Genomic DNA, 18,463 nt, shown 5'->3' with positions numbered 1-18,463 from the left:
AGGTCTTGTTAAAAGGATCAAGCTTCAGTGGGAAGGCAGAAATCATGAAAAACAGAGCAGTGAAGGCATACGTACTTCAAGCAGTGAAAGTGAAGGAGACTCATGCTTAGCATCAGGAAATAGCAAATAAAAATCAGCATTGATCCAGATGTCATTACTCACCAGCTCAGCCCTTGCTCACAGAGAAACAGGACAGCAGTTGTTCTTCGTTGACTCCTAAACAGCTAAGTTGTAATTTTTATTCCTAATGCACAGGTTACTAGAGACCTGAACAAAAATATTGCTACTCTGCACAGCCCATTACAGAAGCAAACTTTGACTTCTGCTCTCCAGCCTGACAGTTAGTCATCCCTGCTTTTGAAAATGTGTGTGAACTGGCATCCACCTTCCTACACACACTGTACTGGGATGTATAACGCCATACGCTAAAATCCAAGCGTTTTTGCACTTCTACACCCGCTTCCTGGCACAGGAATTGCAGATATCACCTACATTTTATTCAACAGTTAAATTAGCCAATATAAACCATATTTGATAACCTACGGCTCCTGAACTTCCTAAAAGAGACTGTTGCTCTTGCTCATGTCAAGGCACCCCCAGCCACAGCAATCAGTGAGCCAGCACAAAGGACACACGGCTGTGCAGCCACCCCTCGTGGTGCCAGCAGCACTAAGGGAATGCTGCCACCATCTCATGGCCCTGTGCCACTGGGAGATTTCCCAATATCACTGAAGTTGTGATGGCCCCAAGAACTGAAATTATTTGCTTTCATTCATTAATTCTGATGCTGGCTGAGAATACCTTGGTGCATTTTTGTGCAAAATTACAGTAATCCCATGCTTGAGTTCCATCAATCCGGAAACCATATACATCTTCATTTACGTAAAATCACACTTTAATAACAACTATTAAAGGCACAAATGTGAGATTGGTTAAGGATGGCATTTTGCAGAGTCACCTTCCTTAAGATGCTTTGTCGTCATTATATTACAAAAGTTCCGTATTGCTAAAGTTTTGTACCTCCTTGATGTTTCTCGTAGGCAGCTCCTCTAAGCACTGACTCTTCCTTCTTCTCACAGCAGCCAACTGACTACAGTTCCCCTCAACCAACCAATCCACTCTTTTATAACACTCTTCTTATTATTGGCTACAGCTCTGGCCTGGTAAAGTCAGGCCTGTTGCCAATCTCTAATAATTGGCTCAGCTGCAACTCCTTAAGGGCTAAGATTACTTTCTATACTACCTTTATTTTCTTATATTCTATCTCCCTACAATGTATTTTCTGGTTAAATTATTTCATTTATATCAAGCCCTCCGAGCTTACTGTGACCCCACTTCCAGCCAGTCAGCAAAAGCAATAAACAAAGAAGTTTTGCACAGCACATCTCCCTTTTCACTTAACTAACAGAGCCCTCATCCATAGATTGTTAGCCCTTACCTGGGCTACTTCTCCCATGAAAGTTAATGAAAACCTTGAGAGGTGTGAACTGCAGTTGCTAAGGCACCATGCCTGTCTGGACATCCTGGAGTCACTCCTGCACTGGGACTGAGGCCCCTTCTCACCTGTGCCCTCCACACTCACAGCCAGACCAGGTCTCTTCACCGGCTCCATCCCGGGATCCCCACAGGAGAGCCTCAGACATCACGACCCTTAAAATACTTTATTCATGGTGCAATAAGAAAAAGAGCAGCTCCAGTCTGGTGCCTGCAATGAGGAGCCCCAAACAAAGGAACCCCTGGGTTTTTATACCCCCACAGTGCGAGTGCTTGACAGTCTGGAGTCCTCATCTCCTGCTGTGTCTGCGCTGGTCACCTGCATTACCTGACACAAGGACGTCACCACTGCGTGTCACATTCTCCAAGCAGCTCTAAAAAAGTAGCTTGCTAAACAGATCTGGGATTTCTGTGCCTGTGTCTCATTTTCCCTTGTGGTGAGTTGTTTCTTACACACATTGCTAGTGACTCTCATAATGTTGCTGCTTAGGCCCCAGACCAGCTATGGAGGATGAGCACTGTCCGCCTCCACTGGGGTTTTTATTGTGTAGAGAAGGCTCCAAAAAAAGAAAAAATGGGCCCCATTATACTTACCAAGGACGAAAGGAAAATATATCTTTTCCAAAAGATATGGTTCAATAAAAATCAGACAAAGAACTTCTGTGCAAAAAGGAAATAGCAAAGACAACACCACCATGACACGTGGACTGTGTGTCAGAGCACACATTCAAGAATGTGTTCACCTACCTTATGCTGTGTCTCCACTAATAACTACATGCATGAATAAGACACATACAAAATGTGCCAAAACAGTGGTAAAAGAGGCAGCACCTCAAATTAATCTTCTAAAATTTTACCCTCTGAAATGCAGTCATTTGGTGAAATTCACTTATTAATTCTAATGTTTAAATATGGAGTTAGAGTAAGGATGCTCTTGTGTAATACTGTAAATTAGGAACCTTTATAAATAGCTTCTCTTTCATTACTCTGTGGCTTCCAGTGAGGTGCCAAGGATCAGCAAATAAGTAAATTAGCTGCAGATCATAAAAAAAGAAATAATTAGCTTTGTAATAGAAAAAAATGTCTGTAGTTAGTGTAGGATGCTAAAGCCAATTTTAGCTTCATTAATCAAAGTAGTTATTCAGCACCCATTAATTCAGTACCCAGAATTTACAAGTGCCAACTAATCAATAAAAACAAATGAATATTGATACGGCAGGACTTGTGCAATGTTGTATTCGTAGTGCCCCTGAGGCAAGCTAGATCCTACATGGACAGATCCATACACTGGTGCAAAGGCTAAGGCCCTGCATGCAGAAAGCCTCGGTGGTGGGGGATCAGGGAAGGAAGGTGAATATTGATCCCCGTGCTCCTGATGGGGTTGCACAGCTCTGCTGGGACTGAGCCCAGACGTGGATTACCTTTCCAGCAGAGCCCGGGGCTGTTCCACAGCGCTCGGCCAACGTCCGTGTGTCAGGGAAGGGCTTCCTCCTGCCAAGGGTTCCAGCACTCCCCTCTCGTGCACTGAAAGAGAAAGAGAAAACCTCCCCTTGTTATCAGCAACAACACAGCTCTGTAAGCTTGGAGTACTGCCCGACTCACTGCTCTGCTCTCAAAATGATAGGAGAATTAGAATAAAAGCAGATTTTTTTTACTAAATTTAAAAAACAAAAGGAACCCCCAAAATCTAATCAAAACTAATCAATGAAAACCCCAGGCCAAATAATGTCATACAGAAATTTTATGACAGCTATCAAATGAAAAAATCACAGTCAGCACCTTGATCAAATGTTAGATTTCCTCTGATACATATAAAACAATGTAAGGACATAATCAGATATTCCAAAAAACCTGTATTACTGCAAAACTGCATGAAACACTCAGGGTCTCAGAATTTAAAGCAGGAGTGTTTGTACTGAGAGACTTGGGCTGGTTTTATTTAAGGATATATGAGAAATAATTAATGGTTTTTGTCCCAAAATACGCGACCAGATAATGGAATGTCAAAATAAGCATTATTTGATGAAAACCACATAATTTTAAAAACCTGCTTCACTTTGTTATTACTTTTTTCCCCACATATTTAGTTGGATTAAATTTGGCTTGAAACGGCCAAATCTGATCATTTACATGTAATACATGTATTTTACTGTTGTTCATGAAAAGAGAAGGAAAACAATACAGAAAAAAACAAATCTGTTTTCTATAAGATGGATACCCTTCATGACTTGTTTTTCAAAATGTTTGTTTCAATGAATTTACCCTCAAGAAAACATTCTCTCTAGAGTTTAAATCAGATTATTTAAACAAAATTATTTTCAAGATTGCCTAGTAAAAAACATTTCAGCCCTGCCTACTCTACTGTTTGTCTTCACCTGGGCTTTTATTTTCTGTTCTCCTTGTTTTGGCTCAGAACCTGGATTTCCAGGCTGATTTGTCAGCAGTGAGGGTGACTCAGTGAGGTGACATTGTTCAGGTTCCTGGGCTGCCTTCCAGTCCAGACTATGAAGAGATTTTAAACTGTCTCACTCCCCTTAATTGCTGATTTAAAGGGATACACAAAGTGGAACTTCTGATAAAAAATACATTCCTGCAGAGTGTTTTATTTCTCAGATTTTATAGTACCTAAAACAGAACTACCTAAGCACAGTCATTTGGCCTTGGTCAAAATGATTGAGCTTATACAAAAGCATTGATATCAGTGAAACAAACAGAAATAAGCAAATAAAAGATTTCCTGATGCTTCAAGCTATTTTTCCTTGGGATCCTATACCCTCTCTCTCTTGCTGTTAAAATTGGCCCTTCCCTAAAATCACAATTTTTTTTCATTTTCAAAGCAATTGACCTGCCTGAAGATTTCACTGCACACCCAATGTACACACCCAACAGCTTTGATTTTCTGCACCACTGTGCTGGTTTTTAACTGGGATACAGTTTGCATGACCTCTTGTTCATTCAGGATTTTACAGTCTAAGTTAGTTTTGGGACAAACTATTCTTCAATGGCTATTGTCAGGTCATTAACTGTGATAAGGATAAAGATATTTATGTACATATGAACTTCTCAGGCAGCCTGGTCAGCAAATCTTACTTATTAGTACTAGCTATGTATGGATTTGCCAGCACCACAGAGTTTAATCAGGATTTTTAGGTAGCTGTGATTGGAGACCAGTTCCCATGACTGGGTTCATTGGGGTTTTTTAAACAACAAGAATTGACACCTCTGACCTCAACCTCCTTAATTTGATGAGCATTGTAATCTGTCTTTAAAAAGACCACTTTTGTTTAAATAAAGGCTTTCAATTTGTGCCTGGAAATAATGCAACCAAAGGAAAAAGAACACAATCTTGACTTGAAATTCCAATGTTTCGAGATGATATAAGAGCTGATTCTGTTGCTAAACGCTGGTATTGAAATTAAGACTGATGAGTAAGTATTAGAAGAAAATAACTTTGAGTTACATGCAATAGCATTTAATTGCATCATTTAAATTCTTCAGCATTTCAATTTTATAGTCATTCAGGGTTTTCCATAATTAATTTGCAGATTTCCAGAATGCATTAGGATGAAACTTTTAAATGGCTGGATGGTTATTAATGGATGACATAAATATATTATTCATTGTTTTTGGTTGTCATGGTAAACAGCACCGAGTACTTCTGACTGAATATTAAATTAAACATCATCCCGTGAATTCAAAAGCAAAATGCATCCCAAGTAATAATTGGTTGAAATACAGAATACTCAAGGTGTCATCTTTTATGGAAAGCCCTTTCTTTAGGATTTTTCCTCCTGAGAAGCTGAGAGGCCTCAGGAGCAAAATGTAAACAATGATTCTCTGCTGCTGTGGAATGCAACAGGTAAATCTGTGGGTGGTCTCATGTGGTTGTTTCTAATTAATGGCCAATCACAGTCAGCTGGCTCAGACTCTCTGTCCAAGACAGAAGCCTTTGTTATCATTCCTTTCTATTCTTAGCCAGCCTTCTGATGAAACCTTGTCTTCTATTCTTTAAGTACAGTTTTAATGTAATATATATCATAAAACAATAAATCAAGCCTTCTGAAACATGGAGTCAGATCCTCGTCTTTTCCCTCATCCAAGAACCCCTGTGAACACGGTCACAATTTCATAATAAATACTCTGTAACAAAATGTTAAAAATGGCTAATATCACACTTTCCTTTTCCCTAGAAAATGGCAGGATCACCCAGGCAAAACTGAATTTCAAGCAGCCAACCTTTTCAAAGATGTCAACACCAGCAGATCTACTCCAGTCCAGAAATACATTCTCAAAGCTCTGATTACCTAAGCAATACTAAAACCTGCAGCCCAACTGAATGCTGCATTGGAGAATAATGGCATTTATACCAAAAAGCACCAGAGAACATGCGTGAGAAGATTGCCTCAGAGAAGCTCCACTGACTCAGGAACAAGCCATTTTTAAACCTCTTACATCACACAGTCTCTAATGAACAGACAATCACCCTCTCACCGCCAGTTTTATGCCCTCACTTTTCTCCTTTAGAGGATGGCCAAATATTTCCCCAAGCTGCCACTTCTGGCCCATCAATCGATCCAGCAGTTTGGCATTGACACAACCAAGTTCAGCAGTGCTTGGAAGTTTCCTGTGTGATGATGGCCTGGGTGCTGTGGCTGCAGGGAAAGCCTTTCCCTCACGTGTGGCTGCACTGCTCGAGCAGCCTTCAGGGACACCCACAGCTAAAGCCAGAGAGCTGTTCCTTACATTCCTCATTTCTCTTCTTCTCCTCCTTTTGGCACCACCCCCTGCACTTCCCATGTCCACACTCCTGACCTACTCCACCTACAAGTGACTGTTGTGGTTTCTGTGCACAGGAAATGGATTCAGCAGACCTAGAGTGCAATGCCACTGCCAATCTGCACAGGTAACACTGGAGGGATGAAATGGTTACACGTTAAGCTTTCACACAAAATTGTCTCACCAAGACTCTCCAAAAAGGCTTTCCTGAACTAGGGGATTCCAACATGGAATTCATGGACAGGGTTTCAAAAGGACATTACATATCTGTTAGTACACAGTAAGGTTTTTGACAGAACCAATAAACCGAGGTAGACCTACTTTGCAACACATTAATTTTAACCCAAGTTTTTGTTTTTTGTGAATGAAAAGCAGAGTATTAAACCCAGTTATCAGTATAAAATTGATCTAAAGGTTTTTCAGAACCTGAGAGAGTATTACAAATTTCATAAGATCTTTCCTCTACAGTTAGATGAAACTCATACTCTAGACCAGACAATTTCTTCTCTGGAAACTTTTCAAATCTAGCAAGAACTTTTGAAAACACACTGGAATTATGTAGAATGTTAGGTCAGCAACATGCAAGCAAAGAAAAACAAACAAACAAACAACCCAAACAACCCAAACCTTCTTTCCACACACACTCATAGACCACAGTAAACTTCTTTAAGAGTGAGGAATTACCACAGACTTTTAAAAATAAGCTTTTTGCTTTAAACTAGCAGCCTTCCCCTCTGTTCTGTGCTCATTAGGAATGCAAAGAAAACACATCTCACAGTTCCATCAGCACAGAGCTAAACTGAACTGGTTAAACGGCTGGGCAGAAGCTTCCCATGTTCCTACACTGGTATTTCCAGCTGTGTTTCCCATGTTTGGGACACATACAAGGAAAACGATGCCTTGAACGACAGGGAAGCTTTAGAGTTACTAAAAGCTTCCTTGTATCTGCTGTTAGACACAACGATCTATCAGTGAAGCACTGCAGCTCATTCTCCTGAACCTGGACCAGGAGCTCAGGGCAAAAGTGAAGAGACAGCACAAAAAAGAAAAGCACACATTTATTTGGAATTAGAGCAACGCCTTGGGGTAAAATAACCTACTCCATCTATCATTAATACCTCAGCTGCTAGAAACAAGTGCCAGTTTTATATACCAAGATAGTACTTTCATTAATATCTGGGAAATCTAAGAGGTGCTGGGGAATGCTTAGGTCAGGAAATGACATCTGGCTGGGAATCATCATGAATAAAACTACCCCTTTAAAAAGTAAAGTTAGTTGGGTCTGAATGGAGAAAAATCACAAATGCAGAATATAATGGGTAAAACACTAACAGAGATGTTTGAGAAGCAATCAAAAGCAAGAGCACATTTTTAAATATGTGAAAAGCAGCCAGACTGAAGTAAAAAGGATTTGCTTGCAACACCATCAGAGAAAAATGGGACATGCAAACCAATTCCTTGTCTTTTACTAAAGATGAGAGCCTGTGAGACTGCAACAAAGCAACTCTGCCATGAAACTGCCACAGACTGCTGCAGGTTCAGACTGAAAATGGGGACAATTGGGGTTTAAGTAAGATGATTCGTAAACCATGTAGAAGAAATTTCCTAGAATCCTCCAGACTTCTAACTATAGAGCAGTCATTAAACGTGCAGGAGATGGATAATAGACAGCACGTGTCAAAATGTATTGGTTAAATTACTTAGGAAAGCAAACATTGCATAAGATAGCATTTGGTGTTGGAGATGCTACGTTAGATTTAAAGCGGATTGTCAGTTTCTGCTTTTCCCCATTTCTTCAAGTTTTTAAAATAAAATTCATGCTTTATAAATATAACTTGCTTTACGAAACACCCCACAGAATAAACACCTGCACACATTCTATAAATCAACCCATTTCTTTCTTAAGTTCCACACCAATGCTGCCATGGTATTTCTCTGTTCCATTTCAACAGTTTTCTACAACAAAGAAACCCATTCACACTTGTTCTAGCAGACTTTGCACAAGCAATGCAAATCATTGTTATCACTCTCTTTATATTTTCTCAGAGCTTACTTAGACTGAGAATCTAGTGATGCCAACTTGGTTTTAAACCACTTTTTTGTGCTGATTGGCCTTCTACCATTTGAGGAACAGTTCTTATATTTGAGAAATATTGGAAAAGATTCTCCTGAAATATTCTAAGAACACCTGAAAGGCCGTTCTGTTCGTTGTGTTTAACAAGGCTTTCTGAGGGTGTTTTATTTTGGTTTGGGGTCTGAGGGAGGCACCCCACGGAAGGGTTGGTTCACCCTCACGTCCGTCAGGACGGACCCGGCTCCCCCCGCAGGGCTCTGAGGAGGCTTTGGGGGCCAAACTCAAAAACAAACCAAAACAAAAATCCAAACACACAGAAAAAAAACGCACAAAAAGATAGCAAAAAAAATTAACTTGCCATGCGCAGACACCCGGAAGTCTCCGCCGGTCCGTGTCCATCTGTTCGCCGACCCGGAGGCGAGGCTGAGGGCGGAAACGCTGCCCCCTCACGGCTTCCCGCCCGTTTTCAGGCCTCTGAGGGCGGGAAGAGCCCTCCCCTCACGGGTGCCCGCCCTCAGAAATCCTCAGCAGGGTGGGGAGCTGTGCGGCGCAGCTGTTCCTCGTTCTTTTGAGGACTTCTGCGGGGGTGGGCGGCAGCTGTGAGCGGGCGGCGTTCCGTCCCTTTTAGAGGCTTTTTAGCTCCTTTGCTCAGTGCTGCTCGACTGTGAGGGTGTGGCCGGGGCCCCGTTCCTCACGCCTGCCGGAAGGTGCTGGCGGGCTCCGGCAGCTTGGTGGGTCTTTGTTCGCTGGGAACGCGTGCGGCTGGCAGGTGCTTCTTCCGTCCTGTTTCTCAGGAAAGGTATGTTTCGTGTTTTAAGAGGAGAACGTCTCTGAGGGGGTGTTTACGGCCCGCCCGTGCTGCTTCCCCTTGCGGCTCCTTTGCTTTTGGCTGTGGCGCGGGGTGAGGTGTGAGGTAATACTTTCCTTTCTGCTTGTGGTTTTATATATATGCCTATTATTTTTCAAGTACTTGTATATATATCTGTATATGCTGTACATGTGTACATACATTTATGCTTGTCAGTCTCCGAGGCTGGCAAAAATACTCTGCTGAGCACTTTCAGGGAGGTGAGGGTTAACCCTGCTTGTGAACCTGATGTGTGAGGGATAATTGTTTCACTTATCTCATATACTTAATAACAAGCAGGAAAAATGTGTTTGTGCTGTGTAAGATGATCTAGATACATTTTTATGGTTTGAGTAATCTGCTGATCTAATTACAAGGTAGTTAAATCATATTAGAGAACTGCACATTAAAAATCTCCTCCAGTAATGTAGCCCTTTGCCCATGAGGGTGAATGTATCTTCATTAAAAAATATTATGTTTCTTTTACATTCTACAGTGTAAACCAAGAAGCGTTATTTTGGTTATTTTGGCCACTCTGCAAAAGTAAACATAACTAAAATAATGTGTTTTACCGTGTTCAGTCTGGATTTAATATCTCCCTTGCTCCTTAAGTAAAAGTGAGGTAAAATGGCAAGAGCTTCTGTCTCTAGGATAGATCTATTATTAACTCTGCTCCTGATGTCCTTGATAGTGTTGCGAGCCTGAAGTTGTCATTACTGGGTAGCAAGGGTATAAATGCTCTATGATATGCAGATACTCATTTCTTCCATCCACCAGCTCAAATCAAGGTTAACAACAGAGCCTCTTAGAGAATATGTTGCAGTGTATTATTTTGGGGCAGAAAGGGCTCTGAATGGGTAACAGCTTTAGACTTTGCTCCTTCTGAAAAATACAGCATTAGCTGCTATATTGTTTATTTGGTGGTGGACTAAATACTCTTTAAGGGCTCCTTCCAAACCAAACTACTCCATGATTTCCATCAGTGCTATGCTTGCATTGGTGTAATCTTAACAGTGTATTTCTTTTTTTTTAGGGCTGAACCAGTGCTCACCAGGATAAAAGAAAACAGGAAAAGAGTAATTTCTCCATCATTCGATAACATTAAGTATGATAATTTTGAAATAGAGGAGTATCCCCTCTCAGCACAAGGCTTTGACTGGGAGCTGTGGTGCAGGTATCTGAACCCTCCTAAGTCCTGGTGGAAACTGGAGAACACAACTGCTCCAATAAGGTAATAAATAACTAAATTACAGTGTCTAAAAGCTCTCCTGGGTGTGACAGGGGGCAAGTGGGCTCAGCTGTGTGATAGGTTTTACTGACTGTAAACTTCAAATACTTAAATGTCCTTGATGCCTACACAGTCATCAAGAAAACTCCTGTTTTCAGTAGATGTTTTTAAAGGAAACTTTTGTTTTCAGTAGATCTTTTTAAACAGGTTTCCTGCCCAAGTGGAATGGTAGGCAGGGCTGCTCAGCAGCACTCCGTTCTCCAAATGTCTTACCTGCTAATTTAGTGCTTACGGGCCAGAAATGGAATTTTCTTTGCAGTTACGTTGCATAAGCAGAGCTGACCTGACAGCTGTGTTCTTTATAGTGTTGTCACATAGGTGCACAGCTGTGCTGTGTCCCAGGAGTTAATGTCTGGTCAGTGACACTGTGAGCAAAGGCTGCATTGGGTCCTTGCTTTGGGACAGTCTGGGTCTGCACTTTGTTCCCATGTCCAGAGTGTTGTCAGACTGGTACAGAACAATCCCTTTGTCTCAGGGAGGGGAGTAGTACCCTCTGAACCCACTGAGCAGCTCTGCTGAGAGTACAGGCCTTGCTTGTAGACACACATTCATTCCAAGGAGGGCACTGGTACCTGTGCTCCAGCTCCCTGCAGAAAGGAAGTGTGAATGCTGTTCTTACCTCCTGAAAGCAGAACCTCAAACAGCACGGGCAGCTGTTTTTCATCCAGCAGCTATCTTGGCAGGCAGGCACTTTTCTCAGGTTCTGTCAGTTTAACACCCTCTGAACTGCACTGACCTATGAACAGAACCTAGAATTGGAAAGCAGGAGATAAAAATTAACAGGTTTGCCAAAGACAAACGTGAAAAGGGGTTAATTTCCACAGCATTAGAAATAGTTATTGCTGTTAATGAACTCTGTTGACACTATAAAAATGTTCCTGTGAAGACAGGTTGAGAGAGTTTGGGTTGTCCAGCCTGGAGAAGAAAAGGCTCCAGGGAGGTTTACAGCACCTTCCAGTACCTAAATGGTGATTCCAAGAAAACTGGTAAGGGACAGAAGTAGGTAGTGATAGGGCAAGAGGGAACAGCTCTAAACTGACAGAAGGCAGGGTTATGTTAGGTATTGAGATGAAATTCTCTCTGTGAGTGTGGTGAGGCACTGGAACAGGTTGCCAGGGAGGTTATGGATGTCCATTCATGGAGGTGTTCAAAGCCAGGCTGAATGGGGCTCTGAGCAACCTCATCTGTTTGAAGATGTACCTGCTCATGGCTGGGGTTTGGAATGAGATGATCTTTCAAGTCCTTTCCAGCCCAAGCCATTCTATGATCCTGTGATTAATTATACAGAGTAACCATTATGATTTTTAAAATCAAAAGTAGTGAAACACAAAGTAATGACTTTTCCATTTTACCCCCAAACTCTGTTCCACATGAGGACTGGGCAGTGCATGTACTTTATGAATTTCAGGTTTGTTCCCTAGCTCTTTCCCTGGCACATTTTTAAATTCAGTGCAATATGCTGCATGTGTGTGTTGGATAATTAAAACAAGCACACCAACAAACAAAGCCATGTGTCTTGATGGATGGTTTCTATCTGCCTCCATTATTCTTTTAGAATTATAGCAAAGGGAAGCAGGTGCACTGAGAAACACTTAAAAACAACAACAAAGGCAAAAGTACCTATCATAAATGAAGCATAAGTTTTGTATTGATGTTAACTGCTATTTTCTTCATTAATAAATACATCAAAGATGGTCTTTCATTGTTATAAAACGGGTACTATAGCACTTGGAGGCATATATAGATTTCTGTAGAACTGTACAATTTGTGATTAAGACAGCCTATGATCTGTTTGAAAGCAGATGTGTCCACTAGCTGTAGCTTGAGTGTTCTCCATAAAAGCAGGGTGATTTCTCCTGTACTGCTAATTAATATCTTGTCATTACCAGAGTGCCAGCATAATAATCTGAAAACACATATTTATTTCTTGCAATTGTGGATTATAAGGTAGGAGAAAAATGAAAAGGCTAAATGACTCTGTATCCTTCTCTACTCATAAGGTGAAATTGTACCCTCTGTGGCTGAACTCTTACCTGACTAAAATTTGCTCTGTGTAGCAAAAATTGGTTGGTTCCCACCATGACATAAGTAGAGTTTACTGATCCAGTAAAGCTATGTGATTTGTTTAGGTTTGGCTCAGGGTAATGGACTAATGTTATGCTGGTAAAGGCAGGCTTTGCTTGATTCTGTATTAAAAAAATGTATCTGGATGGTCCTATTCAAGAAATAATCTCTTTCTTTAGGTAAGCTTACAGACACAAGTTTTTAGCTCTAGCTGAACCTGGCTTCTGGCTAAACACACAGAACTGCACATCATTTGCAATTGTCACAGGCAAGAGCCTTGAGGACTTAGCAAGGACAGAGGCTACACTGGCTGGTGCCCCAGAAACAAAACTGGGGCACCTGGATCTCACACTACTAGCACTGAAATCCTTACTGCTCTGGTGAATATTTATGTCCAATAATTTGACTCTAATTTCCTTCAATGGTGCTCATTTCACTTTAGAATTAGGAATGTTAGAAGGCAAGGCTCAATAAAGCTCTTTGAGAAATACTTTCTTAAGAATCTGTTTTGCTGCATCATTTTACCTAGCAATGATAAATACAGTCTGTGCCTGAAAAATAAAATTCTTCATAATTTATCTGCTAATTTTGGTTGCTGATGATTTATTCTTCCAGAAGTCCTGCACTGCTTGGATGCTTCATAGTGGACAGAGAATACTTCCAAGAGATTGGATTGCTGGATGAAGGCATGGAAGTATATGGAGGAGAGAATGTGGAGCTTGGAATCAGGGTAAGGAAGGCAAACAATTAGCCCATACTGGTGGCTTACATTTAAAATATAGCTTACTTCTTATTGCAGAGGGGGAAAGCAGTCCAAACCATGGATGATGGCATGGAAAGGAGATCCACAGCTCTGCAGACATGTACATTTATTTGAGGAGAGAGGAGGGAAAAAAGAGCAATAGCTCTCTTTACAGAACTTAATCTGGGACAAGGGTAGATGTGTAGAATTTGGGATTGTTCTTTCAACAGAGTTTTGCAGAGTTGATAGCTAAATTTCCCTGCTTACCTGTGGTCCCAGACTCAGTAAGAACAGTTTCTCACAGGTGTGATGAGAAAAACCTTTCTAGATTACTTGGTTTATTTAAATTAGCAAAATCACTGTGGAGCAAAGTAGAATATAGGGGCATTTATGCTGCCTTCCAGACAGAAGGGAATTAAGGTATTCATAATGTGAATATATTGTGAGTGCATATATTTTCTTTTTCCATTGTACACTCTTCACCTGTTTACTATAATGCAGTATTGTGTGTGATTTGTGTACTTCTTTCTGTATCTCTTCACAGTTTAACACCTTTCTGTTCTCTTTGAGAATCTCTCAGGTTTTTGATAAGAGTGGAATTCCTAGGTAGATAATGGTAGTGAAAAATGGGGTGGTGTGTTATAAAAATCAATTCTGAGCCCTGCTAGGAAAGGTAAGGGAGAGGTAACATTGTGTTTTGAGCCTTTTAGCTGCCAGAATATCAGCATACCGTTGTAAAATAGCAAAAAAAGGGGAACTTACTGTAAGAATAGATAATTATCTCCTGAGACAGCAAGATAGAACACAAAATACTCATTTTTATTTCTGGCTTCTTGAAATTCTTTTTCTTCCGCCTGTTAGAGATAAAGAGGTTTTTCAGCCAGAGTGAAGCACAGACCCTCTTTCAGCTTTCTCTCTCCCTCTTTCACTTGTTTAAGGAAAGGGAGAGAGAAATGCAAGGCTGCTTCTTTTAATAACATTGTTCTTCTCACTGTAAGGGCCAGAGAGCTGCCTTCTGCTCCCAAAAACTTATTTTGCAGCTCAGTGTTGCAATGAGTTGAAAATTACCATCACTTTGATTTTTCTGTTCTTTTTCCAACTGACAAAACATTATTGTTTCCTCATGAGTGCAAGGAGTTGTCTCTGGGTTTGCATCATGAGATGTCTCCTGTCTGGGCTGCAGCACTTAGCCTTGGAGGAGTTGATGTTGGTATGTTGGTAGACAAGGCCAGAGAGACACAATCTCTGCATAATTGAAATTTTGGAGTATGCTGGATCACTGAAATAAGGCCTGACACTGCTCTGATTTCCTTATGGCTTTTTCTCTGGCTCCAGAGAAGCAGTGCCTGACCTACATAAAATACTCTCATCTGTAACAGAGTGTAGTGTGCAAGGTAACATAATACATGCTTCCTTATCTGAATTTATGCTGGCTTGGATCTGCCTGTATGAAAACAAATTCCAGAGCTGTAATAAATTACAGATTGTTTAACAGTTTATTAATGCTCTTCTGACAATCCTCAGTGTGTCTGAGATCATCCAAGGGTGAGACTCAGTGAGGGGAGACCTCAGTGTGGTCTTCAATATCCTCACCAGGGGAGGTGGAGGTGCAGGCACTGATCTCTTCACTCGCGTGGCCAGGGGCAGGACCCAAGGGAATGGCCTCCAGTTGTGTCACAGAAGGTTTAGGTTGGATATCAGGAAAAGGTTTTTCACTCACAGGGGTGGTTGGGCACTGGAACATCTCTACATTACTTGTGGTGCTTTCAGCTGTGGGGCTGCGGATGAATGCCTTAATCAAAATAGTCATTGTTCTACAAAAATGACATTGTAATTACAGTATTAGTGCAATAAATAATGTTTCCCTTTTAAAATGCTGCTCTCCAATCTGTGACTATGTAGGCTCACTGCACCTCCTCTTTCATTGTCGTTTTCCTTTTTTTTAAAGAAGTGTCTAGATTTTTTTAGTATTCTGCTGTGTGAAAAGCATTCTCATTCAGGATAATGGACAAGCAGACACTGTCTGTCCAAAATGGCCTGCTAGGGAAATTTTATGCAAATGCTTGTAAGAGCAAACATCTAGAGGAAGAACTGGAGAGTTTATTTTTGACTGCAGAAATAGCACATGTTAGAATCATTTGAGCTACCTGTTTATCTGAAACACAGTGGGTAGAACATGGTCCCATGTCCATCTATCACTGATTTTGTTCCAGAGGATGTAAAACTTCTGTGAGGAATTAGACCCTGACAAATGGAGACTTTTCCCACTATCCTCACCCAGGAGTTATGTTTGTCACCTCATCATCTGCACAAATATCTAGTTATTTATGTTATAGGAGTGCAAGAAAATCACCAACTATTGGAAACTGTATTTGAAGGATCCATTGCTGGCAAACCATTACAAGCCACAGAGAGCAGGACTTTGGAGGATTGTTCTCTTGATTCTGAATTTGCTTCAGAGCTGCTACTCAGCTCTGTTGGTCTCTGATTTGGAATACTGTTTTAACTTCTAAGATTTTTACCCTTGTCTATGGATTTGCAACAGCATTTGTAAAATACTAAACATGTATTATTAAATAAATATTAATAGAAATCTTTTGCCTTGAGCTAGAAGCTGGCAGATGAGTTCAAAACATGAATGGATTTGATTCTTAGAAGAAACTCTTTACTTTTCAACCAAATGTTTTCTTGTAAATCTGTTTATTTGCCTCATAAGACAAAAAAAGGCAGGCTGGTTGATGCAGGACTTAATAGAATCGTCTTTGAGCAGTTCAATCATTTTAACTGGGGTTTAGAAAGATTCATTTACTGTCAAGAAGCATCATATTTATAAAATCAAGTTAGAATGAGTGGTGCTTCTTTTTTGTTCAATCATTCCCAATTGAATGGACTTAAGTGTGCTTTTAAATTACCAGGTTGCATTTGGAGGGCAGATTGGAATCACATTTTCATCCATGTGCCCAAGCAGGAACTGTGTTGGTAACTGCCTTAAAAGAATGTGAGTGTAAGGCTGGTGTTTCTCAGTGTCATTTGGGCTCAGCTTCTGGCTTGGGCCTGCACAAGCAGTTCTTGTGGCCATGGAAGACCCTACAAATCCTCTGCCATCAGTTGCATTCATTCAGCCAGGTTCTGCTTTGCATGGTTCATGTCTGGTTTGCAGTAGGCTTCTTAAAGGCCTCTTCCAATTCCTACTGAAGTCAGAAGAAGATTTTCTATCAAAAGCAACCCTGTAGCAATTCTTTTGTCTTTTAAAGCAGCCTACATACTTGATAAAGCTCTGGAATATCTGTTACAAGAAGTTATTTGTGCCACTTTTAGGGATGCCCTAACAAATACTCCGTGATCTGCCTCAGGTCCCAGACTAAGTCATCATCAGAGTCCTGGGAATGCCAGCCCAGGCTTTGACTTAGAGTAATTCTGTGTGTCACAAAGACTTTGTGCTTGCAGATGAATTCGTGTTCACTAGGATATAATGGCCCTCTTAAGTGGGTAAGAGGAAAATTTATTAGAAGGTAAAAGCTCTTTAAGGGATTGGGTCTTGTTCCAACTAAATGCTATATCAGGACTTTACATCAGGTGACCCAGGAGGAAAATTGCATTTATAGTTAGACTGAGTGTGGCACACTACTTTTGTGTAGTATATTTCTGTAGTGAAATTAATTGCTTCATTTCTTGCTAGTCGGGTGGTTTGTCTGCAGACCTTTTGTGAATCTCATGCTGTTTCTGATGGTGGAGAACTGGAGGAATGCAGTTAATGAATAGAGATGGAGAAATTAGTTACTTGAGCAAAAAATAGTCCTAGGGTTCTTTGGGGTATTTTCCATACATGAGGGTCCCTCTGTGGCAAAGCAAGCAGATGTGAAGTCTGTCATGGCTCTCTCTGATCTATTGTTTTGGAATTCCAGAAGTTAATATTTGTTTGTTAGTTTCGGGCTGGGTCTTTGGGTCTTACCTATCTTGTCTTTTCTTTAACCTCCTCTCCACAACATGCTTCTGGGATCGTGATTTTTCATTGCTTTTTTCATTGCTTCTTAGTTAAGTGAGTCTCTCCCATTTGGTGCCTAGAAACTGATGGCTGCTTACATGTTCCAGCCATTTCCAGTCCACAGTGTGTGTGTATCCTGATTGTTTCTCACCTGAGATCTTTCTTACAATATTGCCCTTGGGATAGTGTTCTTTTTGTTAATCACAGGCAAGTGAAGGTACTTACACTTGGCCCCAAATCTCCATATTTATGGGGAAACATTTCACCCTTTTTCCTCTTTACCTGGAAGTTTCCAGCAATTTTACCTGTCAGTGTTCCTAACACAGGCCATAAATGACACGAAACTGTGACTATATTGCATGTAAATAGATGTCTGACTTTATTAAGGAAAGCCTTTGCACAGCTGTCCTGGCCATGGCTGGGGTGGAGATAATTTTGTTCCTAGAAGCTGGTACAGTGCTGTGTTTTGGGTTTAGGATGAGGATAATGTTAAACTGCACCAACAGTGTTCAAGCTCAAGTGAAGTTTCACAGCACATAGGCTACACTGGGTTACATTTTCTCCTTCTCCTTGCCATGCTCTTGTTCTAGCTCCTGCAGCAGCTCACCAGTGCTTTGGCCCTGCCAGCAGAGTGGTCTGCCCCACACTGCTGCCTCTGAACACCTCTGCTTCAGTAAACTTTTATTTTCTTTCAGATACAGGGTTAATGTTAATGCTAATCAGCTCGTGATTTGCCCTGCTGCCTCACAAACTGTTTTGTTAGGCAGATTGACGGGCTGGCATGCCAGTGTGATAAATATGGCCAGGAGACTCCTTTAAAAAGGCCTTTATTACCCGAGGGGTTGCGCACAGCGCCGCTGCTCCCACAGCACGGTGCTGAGGAGGAGGAGGAGGAGGAGTGCAGCAGGAGGGTGCGTGCAGCTTTGTCTCTCAGCAGAGCTGGGGCTTCCACCCTCAAGAGAATCCTTAGGAAGATGATGTTGGCTTGTAGTCCAGGGGTATCACCCAAGCTGAGCACTATTAAAGTTATGGTGGCAGGACGGAATCCGGCTCTGGTCAAGGGTGGGTGATTTAGTGTGGTTCTGGGGGGTTAAAGTCAGAGTTCATGTGCTGGTTTGTTGTTTTGAGAGGGTTCATATAGTTCCCACAGCCTCTCATTTGAATTCAGTCCGGGTGCAAGGCCTGGGAGCAGG

At 41.3% G+C, this 18,463-nt stretch overlaps 1 long non-coding RNA gene across 1 annotated transcript; it reads left to right on the top strand.

Moving 5' to 3' along the window:
* Positions 1–9,153: 9,153 nt before the first annotated feature.
* LOC129122246 (uncharacterized) lies at positions 9,154–13,255 on the top strand. Its single transcript, XR_013182551.1, has 3 exons — positions 9,154–9,257; positions 10,225–10,422; positions 13,159–13,255. It is a non-coding gene; the product is annotated as an uncharacterized LOC129122246 (long non-coding RNA).
* The last annotated feature ends 5,208 nt before the right edge of the window (positions 13,256–18,463 follow it).

Source organism: Agelaius phoeniceus, chromosome 6, assembly GCF_051311805.1.
Source record: "Agelaius phoeniceus isolate bAgePho1 chromosome 6, bAgePho1.hap1, whole genome shotgun sequence".
In the NCBI taxonomy this organism is placed as follows: domain Eukaryota; kingdom Metazoa; phylum Chordata; class Aves; order Passeriformes; family Icteridae; genus Agelaius; species Agelaius phoeniceus.
Note: the sequence above shows the minus strand (reverse complement) of the source record. Positions and strands in the feature narration are given on the sequence as shown.